General features: G+C 35.5%; 1 long non-coding RNA gene across 1 annotated transcript; it reads left to right on the top strand.

The window, feature by feature from the left end:
* LOC120123469 lies at positions 1–2,286 on the top strand. Its single transcript, XR_005516194.1, has 3 exons — positions 1–209; positions 1,028–1,783; positions 1,861–2,286. It is a non-coding gene; the product is annotated as an uncharacterized LOC120123469 (long non-coding RNA).
* Positions 2,287–19,535: the final 17,249 nt, after the last annotated feature.

The raw sequence follows: 19,535 nt of genomic DNA on the forward strand, positions 1-19,535 counted from the left end.
GGTTCCTTTTAAACCTAATCTATCCTTCCATCATCTGTCTTCATCGTCCCATCGCTCTCTCGTCTTCCAACCGTGACCACCAGCCATCGTAGCCACCAACCGTGACAACCATCCATCTACTCTCCTACCCGGCCTCTAGATCCTGTCTCCTACCATCGATCTCCACTGACCTTCAAGCAGCAATCGGATTTCGACCTCCACTTCTGCAGGTATGAATCTGACTCGACAGTCTCGATTTCATCTACTTTAAACTCAGTTTTCACGCTTTATCTAATTTTTTGGGTATTTATGTGTGGTTTATGAACTTCGTGGCTGATGACAGCTCTTTTGAATTCAACTTTGTTGTGATTCGAGTTTTGATTTGGAAAATTTAGGGTTTAAATTTTGTTCAATTTTTTAGTGAAGTCTACTTTGGGTGTACTCTATATTTGATTCAAGGTTTTCTGTGTTGATTTTAAAGGTTGTTGTATAAAGTTGGTTTGAATGCCACCAGATATGGATTAGTTGCAGGTAAAATAGATACGGTTTCATAAATTTTCGGTTTTAATTTTTGTCCCAATGAGGTAATAATAAGTGGATTCTCTAGTTCTTTGGTTTTAGCCTGTCATATAAAACACATTGGTCGAATTATGGTCAAAAACACAGTTTGCTGCAATGAACCAATTTAACAGTGTACTTAGGCCGTATTTATGCTTTGAGTTTCATGATTCTTTTGGGCTTGTATCTTCATTTTTTAGATTCATGAATATGATTGATGTCATCATATCATTTCCTGTTGTGTTGTTTTAGATTCATGAATATGGTTGGTGTCATCATATCATATCCCGCTGTGCTGTTTTAGATTCATGAATATGATTGGTGTCGTTTAAATAGTAAAGGCAAAAGTGTTGTTTTAATATATATAATGTGATTATATGTTGTCCTCTTAGGAGTCATAATAGAGGGAGTTATTTGTTTTAACAAATATAATGAATATGATTGGTGTCGTTCTAATTATCTTGAATATGATATGAATTTGTATGAACAGGAAAAATGTACCGACTTAGTTTAACAACACGCAATCGTAGACAACGACAAACGTCATTGATCTTGACATGGTGGAACCTGGTTTTGCATATTGTTGTAGTCCTCTTGTTAATGATGTTTAAAGAACATAGAGATAGACCACGTCTTAAACATTTTTCTTCAAATGTAGATTGATACCCAAAACTACATAGGTACGTTTATGAGAGTGACACCATGTTTATATCACAAATTAGGATGCCTCGAAGGTGTTTTACGAAGTTGTGTCATATGCTTGAAATATTTGGAGGCCTAAAACCAAGTAGGAATATGAATATTGATGAACAAGTTGCCATTTTTCTCTATATTCTTGCTCATTGCTCACAATGTTAAGAATCGCGCCATCATATATCGCTTTCGTCGTCAGGGAGAAACCATTAGTAGGCATTTTGCTCGAGTTTGTAATGCAGTCATACGCTTGTATACTCGTTTGCTTAAGAAACCGAACCCGTGCCTGATAATTTTACAGATCAAAGATGGAAATGGTTTAAGAATTGTTTAGGAGCTTTAGATGGAACATATATAAAATGTCTAGTTCCAGTTGAAGAAAAGCCTAGATATAGAACAAGAAAGAATGATATTTCAACAAACGTTCTAGGGGTTTGTTCCCAAGATATGCAATTTATATACGTGTTAACGGGATGGGAGGGGTCAGCGGCGGATGGTAGAGTTCTTCGGGATGCTCTTCTTAGACCTCATTGATTGAAAGTTCCAAGACCGGGTATGTAAATATACGTATTAACTACAATTTAATAAGCACGAATGGTTATTAACTATGTCTATAAATCTTATATATAGGTTATTATTTAGTTGATGTCGGATACACAAATGGAGAGGGCTTTTAGCCCTTATAGAGGTCAAAGGTATCACTTAAATGAATGGCGTGATGGACACCAACCGACTACAGCAAAGGAATTCTTCAACATGAAACATTCTTCGGCAAGAAATGTTATCGAACGATGTTTTAGCCTTTTGAAGGGAAGATGGGGAATATTGAAGGACAATTCGTATTATCCGATCGAAACAAAAAATAAGATAATAATGGCATGTTGTCACCTTCATAATTTCATAAGACAAGAAATGGAAGTAGATCCATTCGACGTCGAATACGAGGGAACCAGAGATCTTGGACATGAAGATGTGGATAATATTAGTTCTATCGGGACTTCGAACGAATGGACCACGTTTAGAGATAATTTAACCGAATCTATGTTTGCATCTAGGGGAGCAACTAATTAAATAAAAATGTGTTGTATTGTTTATCTATATGTAATGTATAAATAATAAGATTGTTGGACAAATAATTTGTTGTATTGCTTATCTATATGCAATGTATTAAATTGTTGGATTATTTATGGTATTATTTGTTGGGTTATTGAAATATTAATTTGTTGTAATCGTGTTTATCGTTATGTTTATAGGTATGGCAAGTCAGAATCGAAATTATAGGCCATGGACAAGTAATGAAGAAGCAAAACTAGTTGAGGCCTTGGTGAATTTGACAAATGCGGGAGGATTTAAAGCCGATAATGGGTTCAAATCGGGTTATTTAAAACATCTAGAGCAAACCTTGAAAATCAGTTCCAAATTCTGGTCTTTTAGGAAATCCACATATTGCGTCGAAGATAAAAACCATTAAAAGAGATTGACAATGTGTGTATGACATGGTAAACGGTTCAAACATGAGCGGGTTTGGCTATGACCCCGAAAAATAGTGTTACTGCGAAGGAACCGGTTTGGGAGGCGTACCTCCAGGTACATATTATAATATTTATATAGTTTCTAAAGAATCGACTACATGATTGTAACAATCCGGAAAATTTAAAAAAAAAATTAATTAAGTAATTTGACGAAATTTGAGGATTAATTCGAAAGTTTTCAAAACTTGTGATCATTTTAAAAGTTGAAGAAAATTCAGGGACCAAGTTCTAAATTCCTCTAAGGAGTGTCGGCAGGATTGATGATATAAGCGTGTTTTTTGATTATACAAATGCTAAAATCTTTAAACTTTCTTCCTCTCACACCTCCATTTTCAAGTCTGATTTCGACGTCGGTTGACTTTCAATCGTAAAATTAAAACCATCGTCATGTTCATCTTTGAACTGGGAACAAAACCCAGTAAACCAATTATAGCGAAGCGATTCCAAACGATGTAAATTTTGAGTCAAAGTCTCAACGTTTTTTTTAGCACCACCGTCGGAAAAATCTTAAATTCATCTCCGATCGTTGATCGGTTTTCGACACCTCTCGCATCATCGTGTTCCTTGTGTTGTTCCGAGTTCGACGCTGTTCTTTTTGTCTCCGTAGGCGGCGGCGCGTGAGGGAGGTGAAGCAGTCAAAGTTTCGATCGAGTTGAAATCGAGCTCTCTATCATTCAAAAATTTGAATCGAGGTTGGTAAGTGACTCAAAATCGCTTAAAATAATTTTTAGAAATTTTTACAGGAATTTTTGAAGACCGGAGGAGGTCTCACGCGCCCCCACGTGGCGTCCCTGCGCGTGGGGAAGATTCGAACTCGGGGTGTTATATGTTGACCGGCTTGACTGGTGGTTTGACCAGTCTGACCTGACCCGTTGACCGACCCGACCATGTGATATTTTAGTAAATATTTTGAAAAAGGTGATATTTTAAGAATTAGTTTTAAAACGATGATATTTTGGTAATTATTTTTAAAACGGTGATATTTTGGTAATTATTTTTAAAATATTGATATTTCGGTAATTTTTTTAAACAGTGATATTTTGGTAATTATTTTTAAAACGGTGATATTTTGGTAATTATTTAAAAAAAAGTGATATTTTTGTAATTTTCGAATGTGGACTATTGAACTCCTTTGACCATAACTTTGACCGGCTTTAAACGGCCATTAAACAACCTTTGATTTTGTTCGAGTATACATATTCTAATATTTTCGACGTACCGAATCCGTTTTCGAAGTCCGTTTTGCCAAATTCGAACCCGAATGCCTCTAAATCATCAGTCAAACCCGTTGACTTTGATTTTGATCAAGAATTTGAATTTTCGAAAAGTCATACTTTATGTTTTTCGACGTCCTGATTCCGATTCCGCAATCTGTTTGGTCAAATTCAGACTTGAAAGCCTCCAAATTGATTGTCAAACCCGAAAAATACTTATGTACTTGAGAGTTTTAACTTTGAATGACTAAGTAAGACTTGAGACTGATAAATTATTAATGTTTGAAGGTACAAGAGAGTCTCTTAACCATTCGACAGCTCGATCCAACTCCTCTAGATCAGTTAAACCACGTGTGCCAGTATTCACCCGTAAGACCCGTAAATTTTATGGTTTTAGAAATTAATTATATTACCCATTAGTAATATAGTTATTATGAATTAGGTTCGAAAACTATAGCAGAGCGTGGTGAGACCAGCAATCAGTCGATCTACTATTTGAACCTATTATTGAGGTGTGTTCCCTATTTATTACTGAACTATTTTATTTGTTTTAATATGTGGTACACTAAATTCTATGGTTATTGTTTTATTGATGCACCGATTTAATGTGATGGTTTATAAATTATGACTGCTATCTGATTTTTGTTTTGAAATGGTATATGATTACCATGTTTACGGATTTATGGAATTTACGTCACGGTGCAATTGAATTTTTGGAATACGAATTTATAAAGTACAACTCTGATTAAGCTGAAATTTTACGGACCTAATGTAACTCTTAGGTAGGCTCTGCGGCCCTGAGATCATTCTCCAGTAGGCCCTGCGGCCCTAAGATGTATTCTTAGGTAGGCCTTACGGCCCCGAAATCTATCTTGGGTAGGCTCTTAGGCCCTAAGATGTTCCCTTTAGGTAACTCTTTTATGGGATTTACTGGACTATGATTTGTTTAGTGTACCTATCATAATTTTATAGTAATGTTGGGACACACTGAGCCTAACTCAATTTTCGAAAATGTTTTCCCCTTTCAGATATTGTTGGTTAGATACACCTGATCGAGCACTTGGAGGATCAACATATCTCTTGAAGTATATCTTATTGTAATGTTTTATCTTTCAAGTTAACTCTATTTTGGTAACATGAGCCTTATTTTAAATGTATTGTATTTTATAATGATTACTCTTTTGCTATTTATATTGGTTTATCGTAGTTTGGATTTTTTATGATATGTTTAAATTAACTTGTTATTTTTCTCATAATTATGAGTTGGTTTTTTTATATAGTATAATTTATTATAATTTCATAAATGTCATTTATAAATATGATTTTACATTGATTGAATAACGATTTCGGAAAAATATCTTTAAGAATCATGAATATGATCCACTAGACTTAGTCGAAACGCATAGGACGGGTCTAGAGGGTTACATTTAATTGGTATCAGAGCTTTTGGTTTTGTAACCTTAGACTGTGTATGAGTCCAAATTGAAAATACGGGTTTGAAATATTTTACAAAATAAGTTACTAAGGCCATGTCTCAAAGTTTTTACGGTTTTAACTGTGTTCGAGACTCCAAGTGCTTATCTAACCCTAAGTTTTATATTATGTAGTAAACTCGAGATCCACCAAAATGAGTGCTAGGCGTGGACGTCGAACTAGTCGTGGATGAGGTCGAGTGGCTAGATTTGCAGACCAAATCGATGAGATTCGAGTAGATCCCCCACATTCGACAGGTGATCCTGCTCCTGCGACCCCAACAAATTTACCTTCTGTCGTTAGTATTGGCATGACTACACCGATCAGGGGAGCAACCGATAGTGAGCCAGATTCTACCAGAGTTGCATTTGATGAGAATTTTGGTAGACAGTTTCTACAGTTGATTCAAGGAGCGGTTAGAGCGGTTGGTGTTGGATCCGAGGTGTATATTTCTCAGACTCTGATTGCCAATGGAGTCAGAACTTTTAGAGGACAGCTTGGTGGAGTTTCTACTGAAGCAGGAGATTGGCTCCAGGATACTGAGAGACGTATGGATCAGTTGGGTTTGGTCCCAACTAAGAGATATTTGGGGGCAGTAGCGATGTTAGATGGCAATGCCCACACCTGGTGGGAGTCAGTGACCAGTAGTGTTCCTACCGATCGTTTGACATGGGATTTCTTTAAGGAGCACTTTCGGAGCCGATTCCTGGGTGAGCGTTACTTAGTCCAGAGACGACAGCAGTTTCAAGACTTGGTTTAGGGTGATATGTCTGTTTCAGAGTATGAGATAGAGTTCTTGAAATTGTTAAAGTATGGAATCAGTCTGGTGCCTACCGAGAGAGATCGATGCCGTAAATTTTTCCTCGGACTCAGATACGAGCTACGTAGATAGGTTGTTGCCCTCCAAGATGAGATTTTTGATGTGCTGGTGAGCAGAGCCAAGGATGCTAAGGAGATGGAGGCTTTAGCTTCTGGAAGAGAGTGTGTTGATCAGGAGCGATCTAGGAAATCTTTTGGCCCTACTGAATCATCCGCACAGTCCGGTAAGAGAACTCGTACTTCAGCCCCTCAGAGAAGCAATACACGCTTCAGGCCTGCAGCATCTTCACCTTCAGCTGTTAGTAGAGGTGGTTCTTCGGTTCTGTTTCAAGTGCCTTATTGTGATTTTTGTGGTAAATGGCACACGGGAGAGTGTTATAGGAAGATCGAATCATGTTTTCATTGTGGATCTAGTGGTCATTTTCGGAGGGATTGTCCTCAGCTAGCTTCGTCTGAGCGGACTGCTACTCAGACTCCTGTGCGTTCTCAGACTACTGTACAGACTCTAATTAGAGATTGTAGCCAAGGAAAGGCTCGTGGATTAGCATCCAGGACAGACAGTAGAGCCTGACCTCAGCAGAATAGAGGGCTAACAGTTTCTAAGGCTAGACAGCCAGCTTTGGTTTACGCCACTAGACATCGGGATGACAGAGATGAGCATGAGGTTATTGCATGTACATTTACTATTTATTATATTTCATACTTTGCATTACTAGACAATGGCTCCACTCACTCCTATGTATTGAGCTCGGTATCTCGAAACCTTCATATTCCGATCGAGAATACTGATAATACTGTTACGGTTACGAGTCCAGTAGGACAGACAATATTAGTGAATAAAGTATTCTGGCGTTGTCCTCTGGAGGTTCAGGGAGAAATTTTTCTCGCTGATCTTATGGAGCTTCCTTTAGAGGAGTTTGATCTAATTCTTGGGATGGTTTGGTTGAATAAACACAAGGTAAATCTGGATTGCGAATACAAGTGAGCTACTCTGAAGACTTCAGATGGTCGGGCTGTTGTGTTAATTGGTGAACGACGTGGCTATCTCTCTAATATTGTTTCAGCTATGGAAATTGATCGTATGATCAGGAAGGGATATGAGACTTTCATTTCCTGTATTTTGAACACTAAAGGCTCCTTGTACACGATTGAGGAGATTCGTACAGTTAGCGAGTTTCCTGATGTTTTTCCGGAGGAGTTGCCTGGGTTACCTCCTGATAGAGAGGTAGAGTTCGAGATTGAGACTTATCCGAGATCTTCACCTATTTCTATGGCACCTTATTGCATGGCTCCAAAGGAACTTAAGGAGTTGAAGGTCCAATTGCAAGAATTATTTGATCGAGGATTTATTCGGCATAGTCCTCACCCTGGGGAGCTCCAGTTCTGTTTGTGAAAAAGAAGGATGGGTCGCTAAGGTTATGTATTGACTATCGGAAGTTAAACAAGATGACGGTCAAGAATAAGTACCCATTACCCAGGATTGACGACTTATTTGATAAGTTGCGAGGAGCTACTGTATTCTCTAAGATTGATATTCGTTCGGGGTATTACCAATTGAAAGTTAAGGGGTCTGATGTTGCAAAAACGACCATTCGCACTATATATGGTCATTATGAATTCTTAGTAATGCCTTTTGGTTTGACGAACGCTCTCGCAGCTTTTATGGATTTGATGAATCGTGTGTTTCGGCCATATTTTGGATCAATTTGTGGTTGTTTTTATTGATGATATTCTGGTTTATTCTCGGACGGAAATAGAGCATGACGAGCATTTGAAGATTATTCTATGAACCTTGAGAGAGCATAGACTATATGTCAAACTAAGCAAGTGTGAGTTTTGGCTTCAAGAAGTGTCGTTTTTGGGGCACATTATTTCTGCTCGAGGTATTCAGGTTGATCCAAGCAAGATCGAGGCTATTGTGAATTGGAAAAGACCCAAGAACGTCTCTGAGATCCGTAGTTTCTTGGGCTTAGCTGGATATTATCGACGTTTTGTTGAGGGCTTCTCGATCATTGTTGCTCCTTTGACAAAGCTGTTAAGGAAGAACGTGTCGTTTGACTGGGGCGAGGCACAACAGGAGAGCTTTGAGAAATTAAAGGTTGTTTTGACTCAAGCACCAATGTTGATTCAACCAGAGTCCGGGAAGGATTTTACAGTGTATAGTGATGCTTCACATTCAGGACTTGGTTGTGTTCTAATGCAGGAGGCTAAGGTAGTGGCTTATGTGTCACATCAATTGCGATCGCATGAGTGTAATTATCCTACGCATGATTTGGAATTAGCAGCAATGATTTTTGCCTTGAAGATTTGGAGACACTATCTTTATGGAGAGAAGTGCTATATTTTCATTGATCATAAGAGCTTAAAGTATCTTCTGACCCAAAAGGAGCTTAATTTTGAGACAACGGCGCTGGCTAGAGCTTCTAAAGGATTATGATTGTGTGATTGATTATCACCATGGTAAAGCTAACATTGTGGTTGATGCTTTGAGTTGAAAGGCGGTATCGGAGTTGAGGTCTTTAATGGTCAGAATGAATTTATATGACGATGGCACTTTGTTAGCAGAATTACAAGTTAAGCCGACTTTGGTTGATGAAATTAAAGTTAAGCAACCCTTTGATAGCTCCTTGATATCTATATTTTAGCAAGTAGAGCAGGGGATAAGCTCATATTACGCTCTTGATCAGGATGAAGTTTTATGCTTTAAGGGTCGATATTGTGTGTCTGATGATGCTGAATTGAGGCAGATTATTCTTAATGAGGCTCACAGTAGTCCATATGTTATACACCCCGGTGGAGATAAGATGTACATGAATTTGAGAGAGAGATATCATTGGGTTGGCATGAAGAAGGACATCTCGGATTTTATGGCTAGGTGTTTGACTTGTCAGCAAGTTAAGGCAGAACATCAACATCCATCAGGTTTGTTACAGCCTATTAAGATTCCTGAATGGAAATGGGAGCGTATTACTATGGATTTTGTTACTGGCTTACCTATGACTCCTTCGAAAAAAGATTCAGTTTGGGTGATTGTTGATATACTTACAAAGTCAGTTCACTTCATTCCTGTGCGGGTAAATTATACTTTGGACAAGCTGGCGAGATTGTATATTTCGGAGATTGTCAGATTGCATGGTGTTCCATTGTCTATTATTTCTGATCGAGGTTCGAGATTTACTTCGAGATTTTTGGAATGCGCTACATACGGCTTTGGGAACAAGATTGGATTATAGTACATCCTTTCATCAACAAACTGATGGTTAATCTGAGAGAGTGATTCAGATTCTTGAGGATATGTTGCGGGGTTGCATAATTGATTTTCATGGTAGCTGGGAGAACTTTTTGCCGTTGGCTGAATTTGCTTACAATAACAGTTATCAAACCAGCATTCGTATGGCACCCTACGAAGAGCTCTATGGGCGTAGATGTTGCACCCCGATTTATTGGACTGAGTTGCGTGAAAGGAAGACTTTGGGACCTGAGTTAGTACGCGAGACGGAGGACACAGTCAAATTGATCCGTGACCGTCTGAAAGAGGCATTTGATAGACATAAGTCTTATGCAGATCAAAGGAGGAAAGACATTCAGTTTGAAGTTGGAGATCAAGTCTTTTTAAAAGTATCACCCTGGAAGAAAGTATTGAGATTCGGGCGTAAGGGTAAATTGAGTCCAAGATTTATTGGACCATTTCGTATTTTGAAAAGGGTGGGACCTGTTGCATATCAGCTTGAGTTGCCTTCACAGCTCAGTTGTATTCATGATGTCTTTCATGTATCAATGTTGAGGAGATACCGTACAGATCCAGGTCACATTATTCAAGTTGATGAGGTAAAGCTGAGACCTGATTTGTCATATGAGGAGGAGCCCATTCAGATCTTAGAAAGAGATAAGCGAGTTCTTCGGAATAGGCGTATCCCAATGGTAAAAGTTCAATGGAGTAACCGAGGCCCCTCTGAAGCTACTTGGGAGACATTAGAGTCAATGGAGACTCAGTTTCCTCAACTATTCTCATAAGGTAAATTTCGAGGACGAAATTTCTTGTAGAGGGAGAGAATTGTAACAACCCGAAAAATTTGGGGAAAAATTAATTAAGTAATTTGGCGAAATTTGAGGATTAAATTGAATGTTTTCAAAACTTGTGGCCATTTTAAAAGTTGAAGGAAATTCAGGGGTCAAGTCCTAAATTCCTCCAAGGAGTGTTGGTAGGCTTGATGATTTAAGCGTGTTTTCTGATTGTAAATCAGAAAACACAAATTCTAAAATCCTTAAACTTTCTTCCTCTCACACCTCCACTTTCAAGCCTAATTCCGACGCCGTCCGACTTCCAATCGTAAAATTGAAACCACCATCGTGTTCATCTTCGACCCGTGAACAAAACCCAGTAAACTAATTATAGCGAAACGCTTCCAAACGACGTGAATTTCAAGTCAAAGTCTCGACGTTTTCTTTAGCACCACTGTTGGGAAAATTTAAATTCATCTCCGATCGTTGATTAGGTTTCGACACCTACCGCACCATCGTGTTCCTTGTGTCGTTCCGAGTCCGACGGTGTCCTCCTTGTCTCCGTAGGCGGCGGCGGTGCGTGAAGGGGGTGAAGCGGTCAAAGTTCCGATCGAGTTGAAATCGAACTCTCCACCGTTCAAAAATTTGAACCGAGGTTGGTAAGTGACTCAAAATCGCTTAAAATAAATTTTAGAAATTTTTACAGGAATTTTTGGAGACTAAAGGAGGTCTCACGCGCCCCCACGCGCTGTCCCTACGCGTGGGGAAGATTCAAACTGGGGTGTTATATGTTGACCGGCTTGACTAGTCCAAACCGGTTTGACCGGTCCGAACCGATCTGACCCGACCCGACCCGTTGACCGACCCGACCCAGTGATATTTTAGTAAATATTTTGAAAAAGGTGATATTTTGGTAATTATTTTTAAAACGGTGATATTTTGGTAATTATTTTTAAAATAGTGATATTTTGGTAATTATTTTTAAAACGGTGATATTTTGGTAATTATTTTTAAAACAATGATATTTTGGTAATTATTTTTAAAATGGTGATATTTTTGTAATTTTTGAATGTGACTATTGAACCCCTTTGACCATAACTTTGACCGGCTTTAAACGGCCATTAAATGACCTTTGATTTTGTTCGAGTATACCTATTCTGACATTTTTCGACGTGCCGAATCCGTTTCCGAAGTATGTTTCACCAAATTCGAACCCGAAGGCCTCCAAATCATCAGTCAACCCGTTGAGTTTGATTTTGACCAAGAATTTGAATTTTCGAAAAGTCATACTTTATGTTTTTCGACGTCCTGATTCCGATTCCGCATTTCGTTTGGTCAAATTCAGACTTGAAAGCCTCCAAATTGATTGTCAAACCCTAAAAATGCTTATGTACTTAAGAGTTTTAACTTTGAATGACTAAGTAAGACTTGAGACTGATAAATTATTAATGTTTGAAGGTATAAGAGACTCTCATGACCGTTTGACAGCTCGACCCAACTCCTCTAGATCAGTTAAACCACGTGTGCCAGTATTCACCCGTAAGACCCGTAAATTTTATGTTTTTAGAAATTAATTATGTTACCCATTAGTAATATAGTGTTATTATGAATTAGGTTCGAAAACTGTAGCAAAGCGTGGTGAGACCAACAATCAGTAGATCTACTATTTGAACCTATTATCGAGGTGTGTTTCCTATTTATTACTGAACTGTTTTATTTGTTTTAATATGTGGTACACTAAATTCTATGGTTACTGTTTTATTGATGCACCGATTTAATGTGATGATTTATGGATTATGACTGCTATCTGATTTTTGTTTTGAAATGGTATATGATTACCATGTTTACGGATTTATGGAATTTACGTCACGGTGCAATTGAATTTTTGGAATACGAATTTATAAAGTACAACTCTGATCAAGCTGGAAAATTTTACGGACCTAATGTGACTCTTAGGTAGGCTCTACGGCCCTGAGATCATTCTCGGGTAAGCCCTACGGCCCTAAGATGTGTTCTTAGATAGGCCCCACGACCCCAAAATCTATCTTGTGTTGGCTCTCAGGCCCTAAGATGTTCCCTTAGGGTAACTTTTTTATAGGATTTACTGCAGTATAATTTTTATGAGATTTACTGGACTATGATTTGTTTAGTGTACCTATCATGATTTTATAGTAATGTTGGGACACACTGAGCCTAGATCACTTTTCGAAAATGTTTTCCCCTTTCAGATACTGTTGGTTAAATACACTTGATCGAGCACTTGGAGGATCAACATATCTCTTGAAGTATATCTTATTATAATATTTTATCTTTCAAGTTAACTCTATTTTGGTAACATGAGCCTTATTTTAAAAGTATTGGATTTTATAATGATTACTCTTTTGCTATTTATATTGGTTTATCGTAGTTTGGATTTTTTAAGACATGTTTAAATTAACTTGTTATTTTCTCATAATTATGAGTTGGTTTTTTATATAGTATAATTTATTAATTTCATAATGTCATTTATAAATATGATTTTACATACATTGAATAACAGTTTCGGAAAAATGGCTTTAAGAATCATGAATGTAATCCACTAGACTTAGTCGAAACGCATAGGCCGGGTCTAGGGGTTACAATGAATATATTACATTTTTTGGTTTTTATATAAATTATAATGTTGGTAAATAGGTTCATAAAGAGGCGTCTACATGGAAAAACAAAACATTTCCTTACTATGAAGATCTTTGCATTGTTTTTGGGAAAGACCGAGCTCAGGGTAATAGAGCTAAAGATTTTGTTGAGATGGGGCAAAAGGTGAACTTAGAAGAAAAACAACAGTCGGATGATGATTTGCTTGATTCAGACAATGTTGTTAGCCGTAATACAAACGTGCAACATAATGAAGCTTCACCAAGTGTTGTTTCGAGGAAAAGGAAGAGCCGAAGCGACGACGGGTTCAACAATGTGGTTAGCTTGATTACAGAAAGTCTTAAATAAATATCAAAAGACTTGAGTCAAGGTATTAAATTTGACATGAAGATCAATGAACTGAGCGAGAAGATCCCTCCGGAGATTTTAAAGATGAATTCACTAACTCAAATAGAGAAGTTCAAAGCTTGAACAAGATAAGAAGTGATCCCATAAACGTACATAATTTTTGGCAATTGGAAGAAGACGATAGAGACGACTGGGTGAAATACATTTTGGAAGGGTAGTGAAATCAATTGGGTTGTTTATAAGGACGCTGATTGGTTTTTTGGACTTGTAAGTTTTTGGTATATTTTTTGGTAACTAATTGACATAATTCGATTGGGATGTATCGAAATATTGCTTTATCTTTTGGTAACTTATTAACATATTTTGATTGGGATGATTTTAACTTATGATGTTTATTAGCATGATTTTTATAATTTATTGAAATAAATAATAAATCAATAAAATGAAAATTTAATATTTTTAAAATTTTTATAATATATTGCTACATGTAAGTTATAAAACAAACTAAAATTAAGCAAAAAAACAAGAGGCAATTCTATCATTTTACATTACTGAAATCAAATTCATCTAACATGTATGCGAGCCAAACATAATATGGAATTGGATTCCAATTCAATTTCCTGCCAACCAAACAGGTTTCAGATTCAGATTCTAATTCCTGACAGATTCCAATTCCTGACAGATTCCAATTTCCTCATAAACATTCCAGGGAACCAAACGCCAAGTATCTTGGCCTAAATGTGCCTTAAGATAATCAATAACTTATTTAAAAAGGCCATAAATATAGACTTTTTACGGAGTTATCACACCCCAAACTTAATATATTGTTTGTCCTCAGGCAATGAATAATGTTTAGCAAAATAAAGATGTCATGACAAAACTTTAGGTCAAGATAGTGATGTAGGAAAAATTTTTAGCCCTTAGAAAAATTGGGCTTCAACAGATTAGACCAATTGAGAAGTCAAGTACTGCTCCTTAGGGCAAGATCCCTTGCTTGTGTGTGTGATTGTATCCAGTTTATGCTTAACAAAATTAGAAGTTTCTATTCAAGTACTCTTATTTTGACATGGCATTTTCCTTTGACCCTAAGCATAACTTTCACTCCTATTTCCTTTCAACTCTTTTTTTTAAGAGGGGAGTCAGCCCATCACACCTACTTTCCTAAACTTGAAAATAAAGTAGAGCAAACACCCCATTCGCTAGCCTATTGAGTAGAGTCATCACGTGACTACTTTCATTCACTCGTATGCCATGACTGCCATTTATTCAAAGAAAGTATTCAGGTAATGCCATAGAAAATAAGAGTGTCTCTCTATAGTTATGCCGAAGCATTTATTCACAACTTAACACAATTCAAAATTTAAGGGAGTCAAATTTCAGCCTTTAAGCTCATTGTCAAAATTCTATGCTACAACATGTGCAAGAGTTCTTTTATAAAAAATGTCTATGTCCCTTAAGCATAGAAAGCATATTATCGTGTGTTATGAATAACAAAGAATCGAGTCATAGAGTTGGTTTTATCATTCACAATAGTCATATACATTCAACTCTAGCCATAGGAATATCACCATCGGGCATCATCAATTTGTTCCAACAAACTATCCTAACACTTGTAAATACCATGGCAAATTAGTTCTGCTAAGCGTATGAATGCAAAGCAAATGTCCTAATAAGGACATCACCTTCCCCAAACTTGAAGCAAACATTGTCTTCAATGCAAAAAATAAAAACAAAGTAAAATTCTAGACTAAATGCTATATGTAATATAATGTAATGCAAAGTACCTTGATTTGTCTTCGAGGACGATTGTGTTGAGTTTTTCTTAAACGATTCCTTAATTTCAAAGCTTAAATGGTTATTTTCTTGGTTTGTTACAAAATGAAGAATTGAAGAAGAAAGCAAATTTTATGGGTTTTGACCGATTATTTTTTACCATTAGACAGTCCAATCACCTTACTAGACATTCCACCTTTCATTCTTTTTGTAACGTTGTTAAACGTTAAGTGATTATTTTGTTATAAATCAATAATATTAATAATGAATTTGTAACTTTTAAAAATTCAATAGAGAGAATAAAAATTTAGTTAAATTTTAACGATGATCGATAAATTTACCCATATAAAATCAATGTCTAAGATACTAAACGCTGTAACGAAGGAATTAAATAACGATTTGTTATTAAAGTATTGGTCGTATATAACGATAATAATATTGTTTGAAACTATTTTGTATGATTACAAAATCTGATAATATTTATTATATCTATAATTATAATAAAAATAAGAATATATAATTGTAGTTATATTTAGATCTCTAGCATGGATAACAACAGCTAAATCTTTGCTCAAGTGTTATGTAAGAAACTAGCTTTGGATTGTGAAGTTGTAATTTAAATGCGAAATTGATTTCATAGTTAACAAGAACTTTTAGTGGTTTATAAACTGTAGGGTTGAAACCCGCATATTAAACGAAGAAAAGAACAAAGTGCCGCCATTGCCGATTCCATTTCAGTCAACGTGAATAATTAATTGGGTAAACTACACGGGAGACCACTAAACTATGATAAAAAAATTAATGTGACCACCGAACTTTCAATTGAATCAATAGACCACCTAACTATTTAATTGATTCAATCAAATCACCGGTTGTTAATTTTTAACATAGGTGGTGACATGTCCGTTAATAAAATTGGCATAATTATATATTTGGTCATTAATATTTACATATTCTATCAATTTAGTCACTATTTTAATTCAATTAAATAAATTTAACAATCCAATTAGAATGTGACACGTGTCAATACATGACACATGATTGAAATTTTTTATTTATGAATTTTAAATTATTTAATTAAATAATTTTTCTATCCAATCAGGTGGTAACACATGTCGATCACGTGCTTGCAAGGGGAATTGAACATATGTCATAGGGGATAAGTTACCAGGCACCCAAACCATTGGGTCAAGGTTCCTAATGATTTAAACTTACAATAATTTGTATTTGACTTGTAAAAGTTTGTTAATGATAAAAAAGTAAACAAATTATTTGTTTAAACAAATTATTATTTAAATTAATTGTAAATTGTTTTTTTGAATTAAAAAGATTCAATTGTTATATAAAATATAAAATTTTAATTTTTTTGGTTAATTCAAAAATTAATCGAATTAACCAAAATTTGTTCGGTTCGGTTAATAATTTTTAAATAAATTTCGGTATAATTAAAATACTGAAGATTGATAGGAATATGATGAAGATCCGTATAAGGCTTTATTGAACCGTGTTAATGCTTTGTGGAAGCCTTTCGGAGAAATACATTTGATAGATCTTAATGATAATAATTTATTGTTGAAGTTTGCTGATGAAAGGGATTATACCAAAGTGTTAACAGAAGGGCCATGGACTATCTATGGGAGTTATCTAACGGTTCAGTCTTGGAGTAGATCGTTCTCCACGTCGGAGTTGCACCCATCCTATGTTATTGTATGGATTCGGTTACCCAGATTACCGTACATATACTACACTAAGGCGATATTCCGTTTAATTGCTACAGCGATTGGTAATGTGGTCAAGATCGACTATAACACATATGTGAGGTGAAGCAAAGTTTACGTGGGCTATGTTCATGGATACTCGCCGCAAAAGGAAATTGGAGCAACCTAAACAAAAGTTTGAAGTTGAGGGAAGCGATAATGGTACAAAAGGGTCTCGTTTTGCGATCTTGGAAGAAGAGGAGGCCACGATCAAGGAGGTTCGGATGGAAGAAGTACAATTGATAATGGTGCTTCACTTTTAAAATACAAATTAAAGTGAATTTTAATATATAAATCATGAATTTTATTTACTTTAAAGTAATTAAAATAAATTATTACGTAATAATTTTTTTAAAGAATGTCATATTAAATTAATAAATATATAATTAATATTGAGTGGATCCCATACATTAGTAAGAGTAAAATTGTAATTTGATTTCAAACGCAAAGCTGAAAATGAAAAAGCTGCAAATCTTTACTTTTGCGATTGGTTTGAAACCACCATTTCCACCATATTTTTTATCCATTTGACATTGATTTTGCGGTTAAAATAGGCTTTTTAACTAAAAGTGTGTTTAGAAAGTCACACCAAACATGACCTTAATCATTTGACAATTAATGTTCAAATACATTGCAGTAGCTTATGGTTAAACCTAAGACCTCTGGAAAGAAGAATAATTAATTTAATCATTGAAATAGCTTGATTTGTGCAAATAGACATGTTTATATAAACGACATATGTATTATAACTTTTATTAAACCGATATCTTATTAGTTTTCGTTTTTATTTTAATTTATAATTATAATAAATATATATATATATATATATATATATATATATAATCAAATTCTGATCAAAACTATATTTAAAAAAATAAAACTCTTTGATTATCATTTGCAAATTTTATAAAATGTTAAATAAAAGTCATTTATATAATAACAAGTAATCTTTGTACCAATAAAATTGGTTGATCGAACCTTGGATAAAGTCCGGGCATGAGTCCCAAAACAAACATATCCGATGACTTTGCAACCTATGATCGACATAAAGCATAATAAAACATTTTTATAATTATAATTATTCGACTACTCCTTTTCAGTACAAAAAGATCTTGCCATACGTATATTGATCATATAATTCTAATATAATATTTATGTTCAAAAGTTTTATTTATAAATTAAAATGCTAACCACTTAAATATATTAATTTTTTCGATAGAATTAAATATACTTAATCATATGCCCTTATATATAATGAACTAATTAAATAAACTCAGTTATATGTGTAGAAAAAAACTCAATTATATAATAATACCCACTAGATATGTTGAGAACAGTTAATAAGCGAATTAATTTGTAAAATATAAAAAAAGCAAATGTAAACAAAAACGATGAGGCGAATATATTGGGATTCGGCTCCTTGATTCTGTTTGATACGGAACATCAGCCGATACCAGATTTTCTGGTCAAATAAACCAAACATCGGTCTTTTACATCAAACGGCTGATATTAACCACCCCCATTATTCAACTAGTATATCTGTACTACCTTTCTGATCTCTTTACTCAGGTCAGGCTAAGCACCCATTGCCTTTTGGCTTTGCGGGGCTGCTATTGCTGGCGGCATTGACGGCGTCTATGTTATTTCTTCCGTTGGTGTTGCCGCCGCTACCTCCGCCGTCGTTGCTGCTCCTGTTTTTTCCGGTTGGGCTCATGGCTGCGCTCATGTTCTTGGCGCTTTCTCCGGCGGATGCTATCGGAAATGTGGTTGTTCATTCTGTGTAAGAAGGAATATATTAGTGTGTTTCATGGGGAGAATATGGTGGTGGGCGGCGGCATTAGTTTTTTTTTTTTTAAGTTGAGCATTAGCTTTTTTTCACGTTCGTTATACAACATAATGATATTCTTTCTATTTGTGCTTGACGAAATAATTAATTGATAGAATGTTTATTTTAAGAATATACGTTTATAATTTATATTCACAAATACATAATTAAATAACTTCATAAGACAGAACCAATTAATTAAGAATGATCTGATTGTCATAATGCTGGACTCTTCGCTGGGTCTGATTATCTGCAGAGTTAAGTATAGTAACGTCCATTGTGACACTTCATATTATCTTGTAGAATAAACACTAGGAAGAACACCATGTAATTATCTCCAATGAGACTAAACCCATCAAATAGATCCACTATTTAAAGACAAAACACACAACAAAATGGGTTCGGACAACCTCGAACGATTAAGATTTTTGCAACTTCGATGTACAATATTTCATGTGGCTTTCTGATAAAATCCCCCATACACAATTTTATTTTTAATATGAACTGAAAGTAAATCAATAAACCGGCCGAAACTGATTAACATGTAAACACACTTTTTTTCCTTCATATTTTATATATATCAAAATAATCGAATTTTCGGTTCAAGTGATAAATTATTCGAGTTATCAAATTAGCTGTCCCCTGTGGGTCTTTACAGGAATGGCTCTTACTTGGTGCAGCTAATTTGATTTTTTGTTTTGGGGAATGCTGATTCGTTTAGTCTTTTCCTGCTTCGGAGGGAAGCAAGCAATGAATCTAATGAGAATAAAATATTATTTACGTTAGTGTAATGATACGTTTACCATGAATTACAAATAGCAAACTGAACTAAAAAACCCAAGTAATTACGCGGATTCCCACATCGGTAAATGACTAACATGGCAGTCCGTGCATCAGTTATAATAAACGAGCGACTTCAAAGATCAAA

Source organism: Hibiscus syriacus, unplaced genomic scaffold (genome assembly GCF_006381635.1).
Source record: "Hibiscus syriacus cultivar Baekdansim isolate YM2019G1 unplaced genomic scaffold, ASM638163v2 tig00110393_pilon, whole genome shotgun sequence".
Classification (NCBI taxonomy): domain Eukaryota; kingdom Viridiplantae; phylum Streptophyta; class Magnoliopsida; order Malvales; family Malvaceae; genus Hibiscus; species Hibiscus syriacus.